The 18269-nt window shown below is 40.3% G+C and overlaps 1 protein-coding gene across 3 annotated transcripts in view; it reads left to right on the top strand.

The window, feature by feature from the left end:
• EPSTI1 (epithelial stromal interaction 1) overlaps positions 1–11566 on the top strand; it is a 96012-nt gene extending 84446 nt beyond the window's left edge. For 2 of the 3 annotated variants that reach the window (XM_027674308.1, XM_027674309.1), the window contains one exon: positions 9678–11565. The gene's annotated coding sequence lies outside the window, so the exon portion shown is untranslated. Of the gene's footprint in view, positions 1–7475; positions 7536–9677 lie in introns of all 3 variants that reach the window. The other variant, XR_003532774.1, reaches the window with a different exon arrangement.
• Positions 11567–18269: the final 6703 nt, after the last annotated feature.

Genomic DNA, 18269 nt, shown 5'->3' with positions numbered 1-18269 from the left:
ACAAAAGGTGAAGTAGAAGCATTTAAACTACATTTGAGTATAATATAAACTTCTAATATAACTTTCTGTGAGAGGTCTGTCTTTATTTCTTTTATGTTTTCTGATCCATTGCTAAATGAAAGCAAACACATTTTTTTTTATTATGCATATAATAAAAAAATAAAATATATTATTAGAATGAGACATATTTTGTCATTTGTATCATTTATTTACTAAGGAGAAACATGCTTTGGACAGTCAATATTTGAATTCTTGACAAAATCCATAAATATTTGCAGATAAATACAAATGGATTTTTTTTTGTAAGGGATAAAGTTCCATCAAATTATTTTTTTCATACTGGAACAATTGAAATATTTCAAAATTTGGAAGCATAGTATGCTATATATAATATAGGTAACATTCTTCTAATGGTATTTCAAGACTAACTTCAGCTACATTATGTTTTTTAAAGCATGAGAAAAATGCACAAAAATAAAACAAAACATCTAATTTGGATGGAACTAAAAGGATTTCTGTCAGTTGAAATGCATTTTCTTCATTATATTTTTGTTTCAGTTGTAGATTAAATCATATTCAGTCCACAGCGTTATTGGAATGGCCTGGGAGATAGAGACAGAATGCTTTATAATACATATTGCTAAAGACAAGTGAAACACTGGGAAGAAGAAAGCTGTCTTAGCACAGGTATGCCACTGGGAACAAGAACGTTGTGTCACTCTTGAAAGCACCTCTTCCCTATTGGAAAGCAATACATGCATGTTCTGTATTTCACCCATCTGGAGAAAACTATCTGTGACTGCAATAAGCCAAGTTGGTGAGAAGAAAAGGAAGCAGACAGAGGAGTCTAATAACAATCCCTGTGCTGGCACACAGGAGAGAGACAGATTAAATATGTGACAGGTCCCAGGACCACCAAGACACCTAGCAGTAATTTCGCACAAAATGAGAAGGGTCCCCAGATCCCTGAGATCTATCTCTGGTCCCTAGAAGATAAGGTGGAGGCTGAAGAAGGTGGTAGCAGTGACAAAATGGAAAAATCTTATATTTGTTGCTGGAGTTTTATCCTGCCATCCACTCGGTGGGTTACAGATCTGGCAGTAGCAGAAGCCTGGACCAGAATATTGTCCTCTTTCAGACTGCAAGTCCTTATTGCAGCATTTCCAGGAAAGTACTAGGATACCCTAATGACTGTTCTACAGATTTATATCATTTTGTGGCGGGCTACCTGAGCAAGGGCTGCAATGTCCACTGCTGCTGTTATGGTATACGGAGAAGAAATTAAGGAAATTTTCTAAGACTTCATTGTCAGATTTGGCCTTGGTACAAGGATTCAAAGGATTCACACTGCAGAAAGATGCAGAGTCTTGGGTGTTTTTTCATTGTACTTACAGTGTTGGGCACTTTATTTGCACAGTATCCTTTTAGTGTTTTCAAGGAAACAGTTAACCCGCAGAGATTACCAAAAGGATGTACAGCACATTAGGAGGGTACCACTGGGTGGATATGTGATTTCCAGACTAATCAGTTCACCTTTCTCTATGGTTTACTTCCTTCTTATTTGTTGATGTTTTGGCTAGTCCAGGTAATACACAGACTTTACAGTTCACTGAAGATGATTGATATATCATTTAAAGTATTCCTTTGCTAGACAAGAACTACATACAGTTTCTCTGCTGTCAGCCCTTAAATCTCCAAGACCACAGTGGTCCCCTTCCATCTAGATGATGGCATACATATTTGTTTGAATGTTCTTCCCTAAATGGTGAGGATCATGCACTACTCCACTGTAGTCACTGGAGAATTTAGTATTGCTTATCTAACATTACAGCCGGCAAGGCCCAGCACTGAGTTAACACCCATACTCCAGTTCTGTATAACCAACCACAGTGTACTTTTTTTCTCTTCTTTATTTTTTACTTGTTTTCTTTTTTTTTTAACAGGTGTGGACTTCACTGACCTTAAAAAGCTTTTCAAGTAAATTGGGAAATAAAGCCATACATTTGCTAAAGAAAAAGCAGACAGCCATTTATGAGTACTGCTTCCAATTATCTTCTCCATTTGCTACTGATCATTTCTCAGAGAGACAGTTCTTGACATCTGTTATTTCTCTCTCCCTCTTTCAACTTCATGCCTGACCTAACATGACATCCATTTGTCCAAAAGGTGGCACTGCATCTTTGAGCATTTCATGGACTGAAATTGCTCTGGTGCAGAAGAGGTCTTCCATATAAATAAATAGAACTGCTTTGCAGATCTGCTAAATATTTTCCACTAGCTTTCCAACCATGGACCCTTTCTAAAGTGTCCTTAAATTTTTTAATAATTTAAAGCTTTGCTAGAAACAAAAGCTTGACCTTGAGTTTTCTGACATCTAATTTTAATGTGTGGCTAAAAGCAAGCTCTCCAGCCAAGCACATCAGGGTAAGAGATAGCTCCTCTTTTGGAAGCTCTTTAGGGAGAGTTGTGATTCTGAGCTTCCAGAAAATCCCAACGTCTGTCACCAGGACAGGGAAATTCTTTCCCTTTCTGATTGCTTGTTCTCTGTCTCCCAAATTTTCTGTCGTGCACCAAATAAAAAGTAAAAACTCTTACTTAAGACACCTATTTCTCCTCAAGCCAGCAGGCACAAGCCGCAGTCAGTTTTTCAGGCCCTGGATAGTCTTAGGAATATGCAGTTTGGTTTAAGAAATACAAAACTGTCTTTTCCACAGTACTCCTCACAAAGCAATTGGACTCAAATCATCATGGCATGTCCCATATCACCTCCTCTGCTGGGCTGCAGTCTCTTTCTCACAGTTGTCTGGCACCACACAGATGGCAGGACTACCACTAACCCATCTCCCTGACTTTTGTCATCTTTCCCAGAAAGGCTTTTTTGACCCCTCTTTCCCTACTTGCTTCTTGTGTTTCTGGGTCTTGATGAGCCCTGGCTTAAGGCACCTGTTGTCTGACTCCCAAAGCTGCTGCAGAGGTGCCAGACTTCCACTTTTACTGTTTTCTCCTGTCAGGTCCATCTCTATTCCCCTTTCATCTTCCTTGTCTTTTGGAATCCAACTAACTTGTCTCTTTTCTATCTTCTGGTGAGTTTAACTTCCTTTTTCCTGATTTCCCAGCCCTCCTTTATTTCAAGTCCTCCCTTCCTTGGGAGACCAGACTTCAATTTTCATGTTGACAGTCAGCTTGGCTCTAGTCTTTCACTCCCTGAATTCCTGGATTGCTGTCAGCTTTCAATTTTTCTGTTGATTGCTTGAGTTGTTCACTCCAGTTGCCACTCAGCCTTCAGTCACTTCTTGCTTTTCTTGCTTGTAATCTATTCTTTCCTGGGTTTTACAAGCCCTCTAATGAATTTCATTCTTCGAGTATGTCCTTTTGTGGAGAACCAAATGTCGGACTGGGAACGATATAAGGCGTGGAGAGAACTTTATGGAAACTGAACGAACTATGAACTCGGAATACACTGAATGGACCTTTTACCATGGACTGACTGTTATTTCCCCCAGTTATATTGTGTTATTTGTTCTTACTGTTGTACCCCTGTTTGTTACTGGTTTTTCATGAAATTTTAATGTACCACCATGTTAGCCCTTCTTCTCCCTCAGACTTTCCCGCCTAAAGTTGTTTACTCCCTTGTTCTCCCCTGCTTTCCCGCTCCTCTGGCGCTGATTGGCTGAAGTTTGCCGCAGTGCAGAGTGAGCTCCCATTGGCCCTTTCCCCTAGATACTCCAGAGTTACACCTACCTCTCCCTTATCTCCCAATCCTCACTCTCCCTGGGCTGTCAGTCCCAAGCTCCTCCCCGGTTCTGAATCCTCCCCTCAGACCTACCTTATTTAAGTCCCTACCTTTCCTTAATAAACCGGCATTGCTTCACCAACCTTCATCTGTGTCCGAACCCTTATTGCAGTGCCGCGTCCCAATTCCCTTTCCCCCTCGGGCCGTGGCATCCTTTAACTTGCCTTTTCCTCTCCCAAAAAGCATTCTACACTGACGCCCCTTCCTCCTTTACTGTGATGTTTTCCATTGCTTTGTGTCTGACTGTAATCAGTGGGCATCCTTCAAGCTTTTTTCTTCACTTTTCAAGTTTTTTTCTTCACTTTTCTGGCTTTCCTGCTATAGTTTTGTTGCCCTGATGTACACTTAGGGCTGAGCAGAGTAAGAAAGCCCATGCAGGGCCTGAATTGCAGGCAGCTGTGCTCTGCAATTGGGAAGGAGATCAAACTCCTCAAAAGCTTGAAGAAGCTCTGCTTTGGTGTCTGAGGTTGATCAGTGCCACAGAGCCTTAATCAGAATTCACCGTCAAACTCTCACCTAGCTTTTAAAAACTGCACACCATGATACAATGCTTGTGTGTAAGATGTGTTTCAGCAGCACTTATGAGCTATAGGACAGATGTGGTAGCTATGCATAGCTTTGTGAATGTTTATAACGATCTTATGGTCCTGACAAAGTGGCCAAATGAATAATGTAAAGTGCCATGATAAGAACTGCCGAACTACTTACACAGATATGGGAGTTATGCATGGACTAATAAGTGGGCATTCCCAATCAAAACTTAATTCTTAAGAATTTGTTGTAGCCAGAAAGTCTTTTTTCTAGATTTTTTCTCAATAATCAAATCATCTCCATTCTCTTTTCCTACAGTGAGAGGTAACAGTATTGCATAAAAATATCTTTTGCAGTAAAATGCTTCTTTAACAATTTGGATATGATACAAAACCAGATTCCCACCAGAAAAGGTTTTTATCTCCAAGCATATTGCAGCCAGTTTCCTTCCTAATTAATACCATATCCAAAATTCCAACCCATATCCATATCCAACCCCAAAATTCCATTTTGGTTCCCAAATAAAAATTGATGAGGCAGTCAGCCACAAATAAGCACAGTTTACCATGGATAGTTCAATCAGCACAGTTTGCAGTACAGCATGTTGCTAAAGCACAACCAGCTTTTATGTTTTCATGTCTCTTGGACATTCCCTGGTTCTATTCTGTTATTTTGATAGCTTCAAGTTACATGCACAGAGGTTTTTTTCAAGATGAAGTTTTATCAAAGAGTCAGCTATGTACATGTCAAAACAAAACAGGATAGGTAAAGTAATTTCTGAGGAGCAAAACCAGACCCTGAGTGGCAGCATGGTTGAGTGGGAGACGACAGAGGCTGGAGGAAAGCAAGGTGCTTGGACCACATAAGCTCTTCCTTGATGCACTGAACAATTTGCTGTATCATTCCCATGGCATGGTATGTAAGGCAACCAGGCTGCACACAGCCCTGCAAAAGAAGACTTAAAGTAGCTTTTCCCAAGCTGAATTGTGTCCCTGCTCAGCTGCGGTCTGTACTTGTCTCACATCAGTGCCACCAGTCAGTGTAATCAATGCTAATTGTGGTGCTAGTATTTGTAGCACATTCAGCTAACCTTGAGAGTGAAACTATGACTAGTCCTTGTTGGCCTTCTTGTCAGAACCTTCTTGGGAACTGACATGACATCTTGTGAATGAAGTGACAATTAATAGGTTTAAATATACTGGCTACCATCTTCCAAAGTATACACAAAACTTAAGTGCCTACAGTGCAATCAGTCTCCTTCCTAAGCAGGGCCTATGTGAAATTCCATACTGCCTTCCAGGAAAGCAAATGTATTTACCAAAAGAACTCAGACCACCAAAGTCTTTGTGCTTTGGATAGGAGGACACTTTACATTGATCATCAGACCTGCATTCATACAAAAGAAAAAGCTTCCGTCTTAGAATAGCCCTGTGTTTGTTCAGCTTGCCTGTGTACAGAAAATCATGGAAGAAATCCTGAAGGTTATGTTTTCCAGTTCAGAGGATATTTAGAAAATAAATAACTTTATTTTGAAGTTGCAAAACACTGAGAAGAAAGCGGCAAAGCTAGATATTGGCAATAGCCCTTTAGAGCAGCTGTAACAGCTATGGATATATTTTCTTCTGCTGGGGCTTATCCATGAAGCACAGCTGTTGGTTGGTAAAAAAAAAGAATCTTTTCATGTAGATGAAAATTCTCTGGCTCTAGTGTTTCTAAATCTGTTTGCCTAGGTCTAGTAAAGTTTATTTTAAAGGCCAGTTTTTTTCTTTAGGAATTTCTCAGTAAATAACATATTATGCATATCTCAGTGGAGGTATTCTCAAAGCTGCTGTAAAAGCTATTGCAATGCTCCAGAAATTGGAGGAGTCCCAGCCAGGGGAAGTACACAAAAGAAAAATTGCTTTAACATTAACTCTAGCTGTAGCCAAAGAGATTAATGAAATAGCCAAAGAGATTAACGTAATAACCAAATAGATTAATATGAGCAGCAATTGAGGGAATTAGTGTGATGGGGCTAGTAGACCCCACATTACCCACACACCTCGTTCATCTAGCCACCAGTGATAACTCCCCTGAAAAAGGCCAGTCAGTTAACGCCTGAACATTTGTTGAAACTACTACTACAACTACTGCTGCTTCTACTTCAACTATTACTGCTACTGTTGCTACACCACAAATAAATGTGGTGCTTGTAATGGACATGACCTAAAAAACTCTGTATTTATGCTCTACGCACAGCAGTATGGCAGGTTTGTCCTCCTCAGTGGCCTTAATCCTGACGCAGAGGAAAGATGGTACCAATACTTTCCAGCACTTTACACATTTTCAACCTCTCCACAGAACAGGGAACTAACGCCAATGGTGATCTTTCTTTCTCATCATTAATATTATTAATGTCATGTGTCAGAGAGCACTGCCCAGGGACACCAGCCAAGCTAGGGTAATAATGTGCTGAACAAGCATGTAGTACCAGATACATTATCACCCTGAAGGAAATAAAACCCCAGAAATATGAATTAACTGTCTTTTGTGTAGGGCTGGGAAACGAGACTGAATGCCTTGCTCTAAAGCAAGCCTTGAGTCACAATCTTCCCAGATTCTTCCCTAAAATATACCTGAAAGTGGAATTCAGCTAACCATTTACAGCAGGTGGCCACTCTACATGGAACAAAACCATCATCAACTTCAGGAAGAGTTGGATCCAACCCATGAATGATGAAAGAGCAACCTCATTTCATTACATTTCCTCTTTATTCTCATTCAAATGGAAAACAAGTTTCTTAAAGTTTGCAAGGCTGCTCATGCCATCTGCCATTCATGTAATAACAACGGCTAGTCCTGTAGTGTTTCTACTCATGGACTATTCATCTTTTAGTGATTAAGTTTCCAACTAAGCACAATTTACTAAATACTATAGACTCTGTTTACATGTGTTAAGCTCTAGTTGAAAAAAAAATCAATATAATAGGTATATCAACCACTACATAAAAGTTTGCTGCTTCTATATGTTACCTTTCAGTCAATTATATTTGCAGTTCTCCAGTTTTCTAGAAATCAGCAGTCATTCTATCCCTGCACTTCCATTTTTACTCATTCTGGCTTAGACAAGCAAGACTTTGCTTGATGTAAAACCACTGCATCTGTTTTCCAGATACTCAAGGGACATGCTCTATTTTCGTAAAATGGAGGAATTTCCAGCTCCTTGTACATTGTGAGTAGATGAGTCATGCCAGAGCTACAGGTTCTTAATATATTTTCCCTGTGGAACAAATAAACTGTGTTTATTGCTACGATTTCTAGAGCTAACCTCCTCTAGGGACAAATCTTGCATTCAGCAGAGGTTAATTTCAGTCCGGCTTCAACATATGCATCACAGAGAGATAAACTGCAGAGACCTGGAGACCAGGAGACACAGTTTCCCCACCTCTGTAGTTCATTGTATTCAGGCTCCACTAACACCTACACCTCTACAATTTATTTCACTGTGTATAAAACTTGCCTGTATGCTTTCCTTGCCTATGGAGCTTTTTGGCTGCTAAAAAAAGAAAAATATGTTGTAGCTAGGAAAAGCTAAATTCTTCATGTTGTAGCCAGCCTGTTTAGACCGTCTAAAAAGGTAGAGGTTGTTCTGGAATGGTCTCATATTCTTTTTAACACTGACTATTTGTTTCAGCGATTGCTTTGTTGATAGATTTTGCCAGTGTTATACTTGTTCAGATTTGGGGGCTTTTTTGGGGGTTGAAAAAGAGTGTAGGTTTCCCTTCTGTAATAATTGCTTTAAATATATTAGTCTTCTCAGTTAGTAAAACTCAGAGTATGAAAAAAATTTTAACAGTTTCTGCCTAAACAAAACAATATGATGCCAGCTCTAAGCAGCAACATCAGGAATGACAAGTTATTATTTAATATTCAGGCTTGACCTGGCTAGTCCTCCGTATACACAAGTCAATGTGAATTCCACGCATGGAGGCTTTAAAGGATCAGGTTCAGAGTTTGTAGAGCACTAAAAAGCCAATGCTCATTTTTTAAATGTCACTGCACACCTAGTCATCAACACAATAATACAGCACTGCTTAGGCCATTGTGTTTCTCTTGACTCAGTGCTAAATGTCACATTGTTTCTTAAGAGCAACTACCCTGTGATGTGTGAGAAGTCTGGCTTTCTACGGGTCTGCTCAAGCCTCACCCTGTTGCAACTGACTTCAGAAAAGTCATCTGTTTAGTGTCATTTGTACCATATCAGAGAGGATATGCAGTTATGCAGACCAACAGTGAGCCACATTTCCTCCTTGGAGTTTGCACATACAGTAGGTTTATTAAAAATGTTTAATGAATTAAATATTTATTATTTATATATATCTGCAAACTCCTTGGAGTTTGCAAATACACTAGGTTTATTAAATATGTTTAATAAATTAAATATTTATTGTTTATAGATTTTATAATATTATATAATATAATTAATGATTAATTATTTATTTATTTTATTAAAATAAAGAAATAAATATTTTATTAAACCTACAGATTATGCAATTAGCATCTATTTAGTACTAGCTGAATCCAGAGAGTATCCTGTTCTACATAAGGATTGCAGTCAGTGTCAGGTGTTTGTTTTAGTTGTCCTATGGATATGCCACTGCAACTGGTAATTCCAGTTGCCTCTACTTTTTTTTTACTCTCTGATGTCTATACGTTCTTCTATTGAAGGCACTAGACAGAAGCACAGCATATACAGGCTTCAGGTTCAGCAGACAAGCACAGCATATACAGGTTCCAGTCTTCACTGCAATCTTCTCAGCACTTCTTCAAATGCCCAAATAAACATGCAACACATTTTCCAAGTCACATGAAATTCTATTTCTGCATGTGATCTGTATTGCCATGATTTGTCTCAGCAAAGCATAACCACATTAACTTAAAACCGTGGTCTGAATTGAATGAAAACACCTCTTCCATCCAGTAGTTCAGTGGCAAGAGTGGGACCTCTGCAGGAGTCAGGTATGCAAGGTAGGTTCCACGGGACGTTTCACCTTAGTAGCTCCAGACTGTATCCTAGGAAAACATCCTAAGCTTCTCTCCGACACAAACCATTCTGCTCCCCACTGCTTGAAACAAGGACCAGTGGGAAAAAATAATGTAGTTCCACTGAGTCAGGAGGAAAAAAGAGGAGTCATGGAAAAACCGGATTTGGAGGGACCTTCAGAACTGCCTAGTCCATCCACCTAGCCTAAGGAGGGATCATTTATACCTCTTGTTTGTCTAATTGCTACTGATCCTCCTTGATAGAGACTGCCGTATCTCCATAGGCAATGTGTCCTTCATCCCCATATAACATGTTTATTTTGTGTTACAGAGAAGTCTTGAGGTGCATGACCCACTTTTCTTTGGGACAAAACTAAACCAAATGATGTTCCTCAAGAGTCTACTTATTGAACATTTTCTGCTGATGGACAGTCCACAAGACCAGACTAGAGCCAGACTCAAGTAAACCCTCTAAAAGTGAACCCACGAGAGCTGGGTCCTCAGCCCTGACTCCTTCAGTCTACAAGCTTGCTACCATTGCACAGCCATGCTTGGGTACCCCCACAGGGTACAGAAGTACCTCGCAACCTTCAGAACCTGTCTTGAAGAAGAGTGCTTTACTGATTGTACTGTTGTACTGTTGTTATACTGTATGCCACATGTGTACCCTGATTACTTTTGTACCATATGCACCATTGATTACTCTTGCCTTAGTGTGATATCTTGCATTTATCCACTTTGAATGCTATTTGACACTTCATTTCTCAAGTTCTCCTTAAATTCTACCTCTGTCCTCCAATGCATTTGCTGTCCTTGTCTTCAAGCCATCTGCAAATTTAATATTTGATATTTTCTTTTCCATCATCCAGGTGATTAATTAAAATGTCAAGTAGAGTGAGGTCCAAGACAGAACCCTCTAGCATGCCACTCAGTCAAGTAAATCACTCCAACTGAACAGTGAACCAGAGAAAATATTCTTAGCATATAATTATTTGGTCAATTTTATCCCACACTATAGAAGATCCACCAAGGCTATATATGTGGAAATCTTTTAATGAGAATGTTATATAAGACAGTGTTCAGATCAAAATATGTGAAATTAACTGCTTCAACTCTAGCTGTAAAACCTCGTTATGGACAGAAATTAAATTAGTTTAATACAATATGTTTGTGATGAATTCCAGTGGACTATTATTTATCTTCTTGCTATCCTTCAGATACTCATATATAGTGTAGTCAATTATTTGTTCTAGATTTTTTTTCTAGAAATTGATGTTGACTAATCTTTTCCCTATTTAAGAATAATGACTATGATTGTCTTTTTTCCTGTCTTCTAGTACCTTACTTGACCTTTATGATTCTGAAAGGATTCATTTTGCACTACCAAATAAAACAGACCGAGGAACACAGTCTGCCCCTGAGGCCAAGTGGCACAGCACAATTCATCTCCACATGGCAAAACTTTCCTCTCGCTCATCAGAAAGGAGTGTGGATATTCAAGCTGTCTCTCACCCAGTTTATTCCCTATCAGTGTCCAGAAACTGTCTGGGAAAATAGTAGAACAAAATGCAAAAATACACCAGAGAGTTTTTAGCAATAATCAGTTGGGGTGGTCTTAGGACAGCACGTTAGCCTATAACCTGCCTCTGTTCTATTTATGACTATAGGTATAGTCAGAAAATAATTACTATACCATTTGAGATGGCCTAAACCAGTTTATTGTGATGATGATGACGATGACAATGCTGCTCAGCTCAGTGTTTATGATGCAAGATCTTTTTATCCCTCTAAGAACTACAATAACAGTATGGGGAATGGGAGATGTTTTTTTCAAAACTGTAGAGATATAAATACGGCCTGTACGTGCCAATTTAGTTTAGGAATCTAACTTACTCCTTACTCTACACCCACCCCATAATGAATGCTTCCTTTCTATTCATTATATCTACTTTCTTTCCTTGAGTTGCTTACTTGCCCTCATTTTCAAATGACCTTGTTATTGTAATTCTGCAATATTATCTGCTACCCATTTCAACCCAGGCCTTCTTTTTAGTTATCATATTGTTACATTATGCAAGAATCATAATTCGGTTCTGTCTTAAAGACAGAACCCCCAGCTGCTACATAATGCATGTACAGATTCAATGCATTTCTAATGCCAAGATTTTTTCTTCTTTCCTGTTGTTCATATAATCAGAAATATTTTATGGAAAAACTAAAAATAAATCTTCACCCAGTGGAATATGGTTCGTCATGTCTCTTGATATGGGCATTATCTCAGATTTAGCTCAGCTCATTTTGTAGGGGAGATTGAGTGAGATTCAGCTCTAATTTAATATCTCTGAGATTGATCTGAGCTGTTTGCAGTTTCAGTCACACGTAAAAGGTGAAGGTACAGTGTCTGATTATCTGGCTGAGCATTTATGCTGTCCTTATCATAGTAACATATCTGAGCTGCTTTAAAAAAAACCCTCTGAAAAGCCAGCAAAAATTAATAATGACCTTCCAATATTATTGACCTAGGCTGATTCCTTTGTGCTTGATACCATTAGTTTTCATTCCTTTAACATTGTGCTTCTCCATTCTGCAATCCTGAAAATGGTTGAAGTTCTTTTCCAAGGTTGAATGGAAAGCTGTGTCAGGAGCTCTGACAAGTCATGCCTCCTCATGGAGGCTGGAGCATGGAGGGATTCTAAGGCTCACGTGGCTGCACTATAGGTTTTGGGACTGGAACAGAAAACACCATGGGAGACACTGCTAAAACAAGGAGGAGGGAGAGATGGAGGGTACCTATAACTACAGCACTAAATCTCTCCCTTTTGAGTATTTAGAAAAGATAATTCAAAAATGAATAAATTCTGGAATATCTAGGCTACGCAATTCAGCCTAATGCTGTGGTCCCTGAATTAGCTCCAGAAGAGGTATAATTACATTGCCCTGTCACTTTGCCCAAGCTCCTTATTCTTCTTCAGAGGCACATCTAACTACTCTGGGCACAGCACCAGCCTTATGCAGTCACAGCTCTACTGGGACTGAGCCAGGACATGTGCTGACATTGTGCTGACTAGATACTCAGACCAAAGTCTGCTCAGTGATGGCTTCAAATTGCTCTCCCAATCCCTTGTGGTACATTTCAAGTGTGTCAAAGTAGACCCCAAACCCAGACGAACTGTGTGGTAAGGTTCTAGAAGCAATAACCAGGGGGTATGTCGTTTCCCCTTTATATCCTTGCTGCAGAGCAAGAAACATTAGGTGTCAAATTAAACCTGTTGGTCACATACAGTCTGAGAGCCACAGAATGGTGTGGGTTGGAAGGGACTTTCAAAGGTAATCTAGTCCACCCTTCTGCAATGAGCAGGGACATCCTCAACTAGACTAGGTTGCTCAGACCCTCATCCAACCTGAGCCTGAGATAGTTTCAGAGGAAAGAACAAGGCCCTAAGAAAATACAAAAGAATTGCCTGCAGTATTAACAGAAATATCTGAAGTTAGCTTTTACTTAAATACTGCTCTTTTGTATTGCAAAAGCAATGAGATAAACACTGTAGGTTCTGCAAACAGAATGCCATCTTCATTCTTAAGGTTTTTGTCTTCCAGAATAATCCTCTATATTAAGAGAAGGACTGTTGTGTTTTGGTTTTTTTTTCTTCTGAGTTGTTTTGAAATTCAAGCTTGTTGGCTCTGTTTCTTGTCATTGTAACATAATCAATACATAAAAAACTGTTTAGATTCCCAGATTTACATTATGGAACTTATATTTCTAATGAAGAAGGCCACTGGGCCTATCAGTACAGTTTGTAATTATAATCTGGTGTGACACTGGTGCTGCCTCATTTAAGTGAGGTACTGTACACTACTTTCAGTATTGTCAGACACAGCAGGGCTTACAAAGACCAACCCAGTGAAAACAGAAGACATTTTTAGGGACTCCAAGAAGCCAATGGACCAGGCTGACAAATGACACAGAATAGCCTGAGTTGTGACTTTTTTTTTCTATCAGTGATATAAGAAGTTGGACTATGGCAGCCGTAGGGGCAGCCTGAGTTGCTCACCCTACTTTTGTTGTCCCACACAGTGTGAGACAGAAGAAATATTAATTTAACTTTGCAGTATACCATCATTGTACCAACACCACTCTTTTGGAAAGCTGTCTATTCAGCCATCAGGGGAAACTGGATCCCCTGTGTTGCTTATATGCTCAGTGGTACCAGTAATAGCACTAGGTATACTGGTGCCTGCCTTTCAACAGCGTGATTTGGATCCATTACACCTTTATTTCACCAGGAGCCTCAAAGAAATCAAGAGGATCAAGGGTGAAGAAAGCATTCTGGCACGAAAGCCCAAGAATGTAATTTATCCTGAACAAATTCAAAATCCTACATTAAATATCTCATGCCTCCTTTAGATTCCATTCAGGCACATTGTTTAAAGTGTAAAAAATAAAAATCCAAAGATAGTCTCATGATATCTCCAGGATAACGACTGTTTGTTCATTTCTGTTAGTACAACGTTTGGCACAACAGGACCCTGACTCCAAGATCTTGGGAAAACTGGGAGTGCAGAAGATTGACAGCAGTTAAGAGATGGAGTGTCTGAAGCTGGGAGACAGCCACTAAAGCCATTCCATAGTTCTTCGTTCTCCCTCAATTTTGGTAAATCATGCTGAGCTCAGTAGAAAGTCCTCTTGTGAAATCTTGACTCATTTGACTGACTATGGTGCTCTCCATCAAGCCATGACACATTTATGGGCTCAACGGACTTCACTGCAGCAGTGGTGCTGTGTTTTCTATTCCACAGAATAAACTGTGCAATTTATGTTTTCTCTTCTCCTTTCCAAATTTTGTAATCTAGAAGAACAATAAGCACATATATTGCTTTTATGAGGGAAAGTTCTGAGAACCTGGCAACTTGCCTCATCTCCTCATTTCTTTGTGTTGGGGAACAGGCAGGATAGTTTGCTGCAGCAAAAGAATGAGTAGAGTTCTGTCTCTCTGAAACCAGTCACCGAGGAGTGCAGGACAGAGCCAGCATGTTGAGGTCCTTGGGAGAGACAGGGGATAATAAATCACCTTATTACTTCTTGTTTCTCATTACAGCCAGTATCAGGAGAAATGTGTCTAATCTTACTGTGTGGCATTGCTTTGATATGGGTGAGGGAAGGGTAAACAAGGTTTAGAGCCCATTCTGTCAGCTTAATATCTCCTACCTGGAACAGATTCTGACACTCTCATGACACTGGAGTGAGAATGTGGATTCTGGATGGATTTCAAAGGGGCAAAGAATAGAAATTTGGGGGTTGGTCCTTTTATGTATGACACCCTGGGACTGCCTAATGAGGCAAAAAATTATTTTACATATCTGCTAGAGTTCTGCCTCTCACAGTCTTGCCTCTAATATCAGCTCATCTATTCTCCCCCTTGACACCCTTTGTGATTGGATTTTAGTAAAGTGGATGATTTCTTTTTAAATTTATTTATGCATGCCTCTCCTTCCTCAGCTGTTCCAGACAAGCCCTCCTGCCTCTCACACACTTTCTAGTGATCCTTTCTTTAAATGTGGTCCCTGCACTCAGTGTAAAGGGACAAGAGCAGAATGAGGGACCTTTCCACAGTGCTTGATCTACCCATGATATCCATACAATGAGGAGACCTGGAAGAATACAAATGCTCATGGGCAGAGTGGACAGAACCTCCTAGTGAAGGACTCCTGTTTACCTGTTTGTTTTCAGTATGTAACTGAATTAGGATTTTCCTTCTCACACAGGTGAGCTATCCTTTGAGTAGTCACACTGGAACTTTGTGCATCAACATTTTCATTCTGTTATAAGTTCTCTGTCTGCCTCTTACTTGAGGACTGGTGGATCTGTCTGGGCAGATCCAGGGCAGCACTGGGACTAGGTCTATCTGGCTGTCTCCAAAGGAGAGCCTGTGCAATTCTACTTTCAACTCCAAAAGCATCAGCCCCTGCATCCTCACTGCCTTGTACGCTCTCCTCAAAAGCGGGTAGAAGCGGAAACGGTTTGAGAAAATGATGTGACTTTTGTGTAAATTTACAGTTAAAACTACAGGATAATTTTCCTCTTCTCCAAAGCTAGGAGACAGACCACTTCCATGTTGGATGAGGATTCATCAGATGGAAAGTGTTGGTGGAACTGTCACATTTCCCTCCAGATATACCCACAGTGGACTGGTGAAGGCTTATCTGCACTGATGTCCAGTGTAAAGACCTGAACAGGCTTCAGCTGAAGTAATCAAAGTACCAGTAATATCTTAGCTGCGACACCACAGAGTTCCTTAGAACCCACTCTTTTCCTTATCCCTCCTCTTTTAATAACTCTGATAAGTAAAAAAGGAAGGAAAACATTTCCAGCTTCACTCACTCAAGGAACAGATGTTGCCATTGATGAGCTTAACAAAATTGCAGCAACGAAAACCTCTGAGTCATCTTCTTTCACTTCTTTATCTCAGAATTTGTTTTGAATGCATTCATTAGTTCTTTTGCAGTATAGCAAACATGGCCTCCTATAAAAGGGACCAGGTGGAATAAAGTATCGGTCTATTAGTACAAAAAGTAGAAGAAGTCTACAAGGCAAGGTCATGCTTTCCTGTAATGCTTGAGAGACATGCTATTGGAACTATCTTGATTGTATGAGGATCTCTCAATATTTATAGAGGTGTTAAAAATACCATAAGCTATGTCATAAGATAATGTTAATAATGGCCAGTCTTCGTGAACGAAGATTTGGGGAAAGGTCTTTTACCTTTCCAGCCTGCGCAATGGATTTTTTTTTTTTTAGGTGAGACACAGCATGCGCTGAACTGAGCCCACCCTTTAATCCTAAGGTTCATCTGCCGGGGCCAAGCAAGCTTGGACAGTGGCAGTGAGGTCCTCAGGACGTAGGTTTGTTTAGAGTGTCCTTCTCATAGATGGATGGCCTCACAGGGCTAACGAGCTACCATCTGCCCGGGGGACTTGGGATTCGAACCCGTGGTCGCAGCAGTGAGAGTCCTGCATGCTAACCACTAGGCCACCAGGGGTCCCCAAGATAATGTTTTAGAATGCAAACTTTGACCTTCTCAGGTAGATCTGGTTTTTCCTCCTCCTTTTCTTACAGGGAATATTATATCAGCCTGCGGGCTGTATTACATAACTGATCCCATTGTATGTTATCAGTGAACAAGGTCAAACACTGTATCTTTGATCATCCAAATGGCTCATCTGATGGTTTGTCTCAGCCAGCTCTCTCCAAGACAAGGCTGCTATAGAGGGTCTTATGCAAGGCACTGTGGACATTGTCCATCCTACTTAGCTTGAGATTCAGAGGCTGGGTACCTGACCCTTTTCTATTTTATCAGAATAGATATGGATCATATTCAGACCACTGGCACCTTAGCCAGACTGAGATGGTGGCTGTTAAGACATCCTTCATTGTCAGGAGAACAATGAATGATTCAGAAGGGTAGCAGACAAGGCTGCCAGACCCTTTGCAATCAGCAGAGGTAAGAACTCAGTGGATGTGAAGAAGGATGTTGCAATTTAGCCATAACGTCCATAGGTAGTATCTGTCATGGGCAGTCCGAATGTGGAGCTTACTCCATTGACTACAGAAGCAGCCAGAGTCCAACAACTGGTTAAAAGTCAGACTCAGTCACTCTTTAAGTTTAAGACTTGAACGGCTTTTAGAACCTATATCCTGCACGTCTGTCCTCAAAACATGGCCAGCACCAGGCCCTAACCATGATGGGTGGCTTTGCAGTCTCAAGTCAAGAGAGATGATGTGCAGACGTGATCTACCAGGCTTGGTAGGAGGCCCACTGGTGTTAACATCTGCTGTAGAACAGGCTGTGCATGTGGCACAAGGTCTGCATCCAACCTTTCTTGTAACACTCAGTGTTGAAACCATTAGATCATCCTAGACCACACATCACTATTTCTGGTTTTTGAGGAGGAACACAAATCGGACTGGGAACGATTTCAGGCCTGGAGAGATGTTTATGGGGCCTGAAAAGACTATTATTCCATGGACTGACTTGTTATTCCCCAGTTTATTACCAGTCTTATACTACGTTCAATGTACCCCCATGTTATTCCCTATGGTTTGTACTGTTCAGGGCTTGCTTGGACTTGCCCTCAGATTTTTCCCTCCAAAAGTTGTTTACTCCCTTGTTCTCCCCTGCTTTCCCGCTCCTCTCTCACTGATTGGCTGATGGTTGCCGCAGTGCAGAGTGAGCTCCCATTGGTCCTTTCCCCTGGATACTCCGAAGTTCCACCCATCTTTTCTCTCTCCCCCAATCCTATTCTGCCCTGAGTTGTCAGTCCTATGCTCCACCCCAGTTATTGAACCTCCCCTTATCCAAACCCTATTTAAGTCTGTGTTTCCCCTAATAAAGTTGCCATTGCACCCTGACCTTCTGCTGTGTCAGAACCCTCTGTGCAGTGCTGCGTCCCTATTCCCTTTCCTTTCGGGCCGTGGCAGTTTTAAAGTGGTATCCAGATCAAATTTCCAAATCTCTGATGTATTCATTTGATCTGAATATTTCAAAATCACGCCCTCTTTGTTTTTTTGTTAAATTCACAAAACTGCAGGTAAAATTTGTGCTATATTAATGTGTTACACGGCAGCAAGTTGAGCAATAATTGCTTTAATGTATGTAGCTTTTCTCCCTCTTTTTTATTCTACCACATTTTCTTAGTCTTTTATATTAGCCCTTTTACAATCAGACCCTCTGCTAGCTCTGGTAACTTCAAGGAGGCCAAGTTTGTAGGTTCTGTAACTTAAATCACCCATTTTCTCATCTTCTGTGGGCTGACTAAAGAGTTTACTTCACATTTACTCAAATTGTTATGAGTTTTTTAAATGCTCTTTACAGAAAAAAGAGTTTTTCAGAATAAAATGAAATTATTTCCTGCTGCTTCTGCTGGA

The sequence above is a fragment of the Neopelma chrysocephalum genome, unplaced genomic scaffold (genome assembly GCF_003984885.1).
Source record: "Neopelma chrysocephalum unplaced genomic scaffold, ASM398488v2 Primary Assembly neopelma1_25, whole genome shotgun sequence".
Lineage (NCBI taxonomy): Eukaryota > Metazoa > Chordata > Aves > Passeriformes > Pipridae > Neopelma > Neopelma chrysocephalum.
The sequence above is the reverse complement of the archived record's forward strand: the minus strand, read 5'-3'. Positions and strand labels throughout refer to the sequence as shown.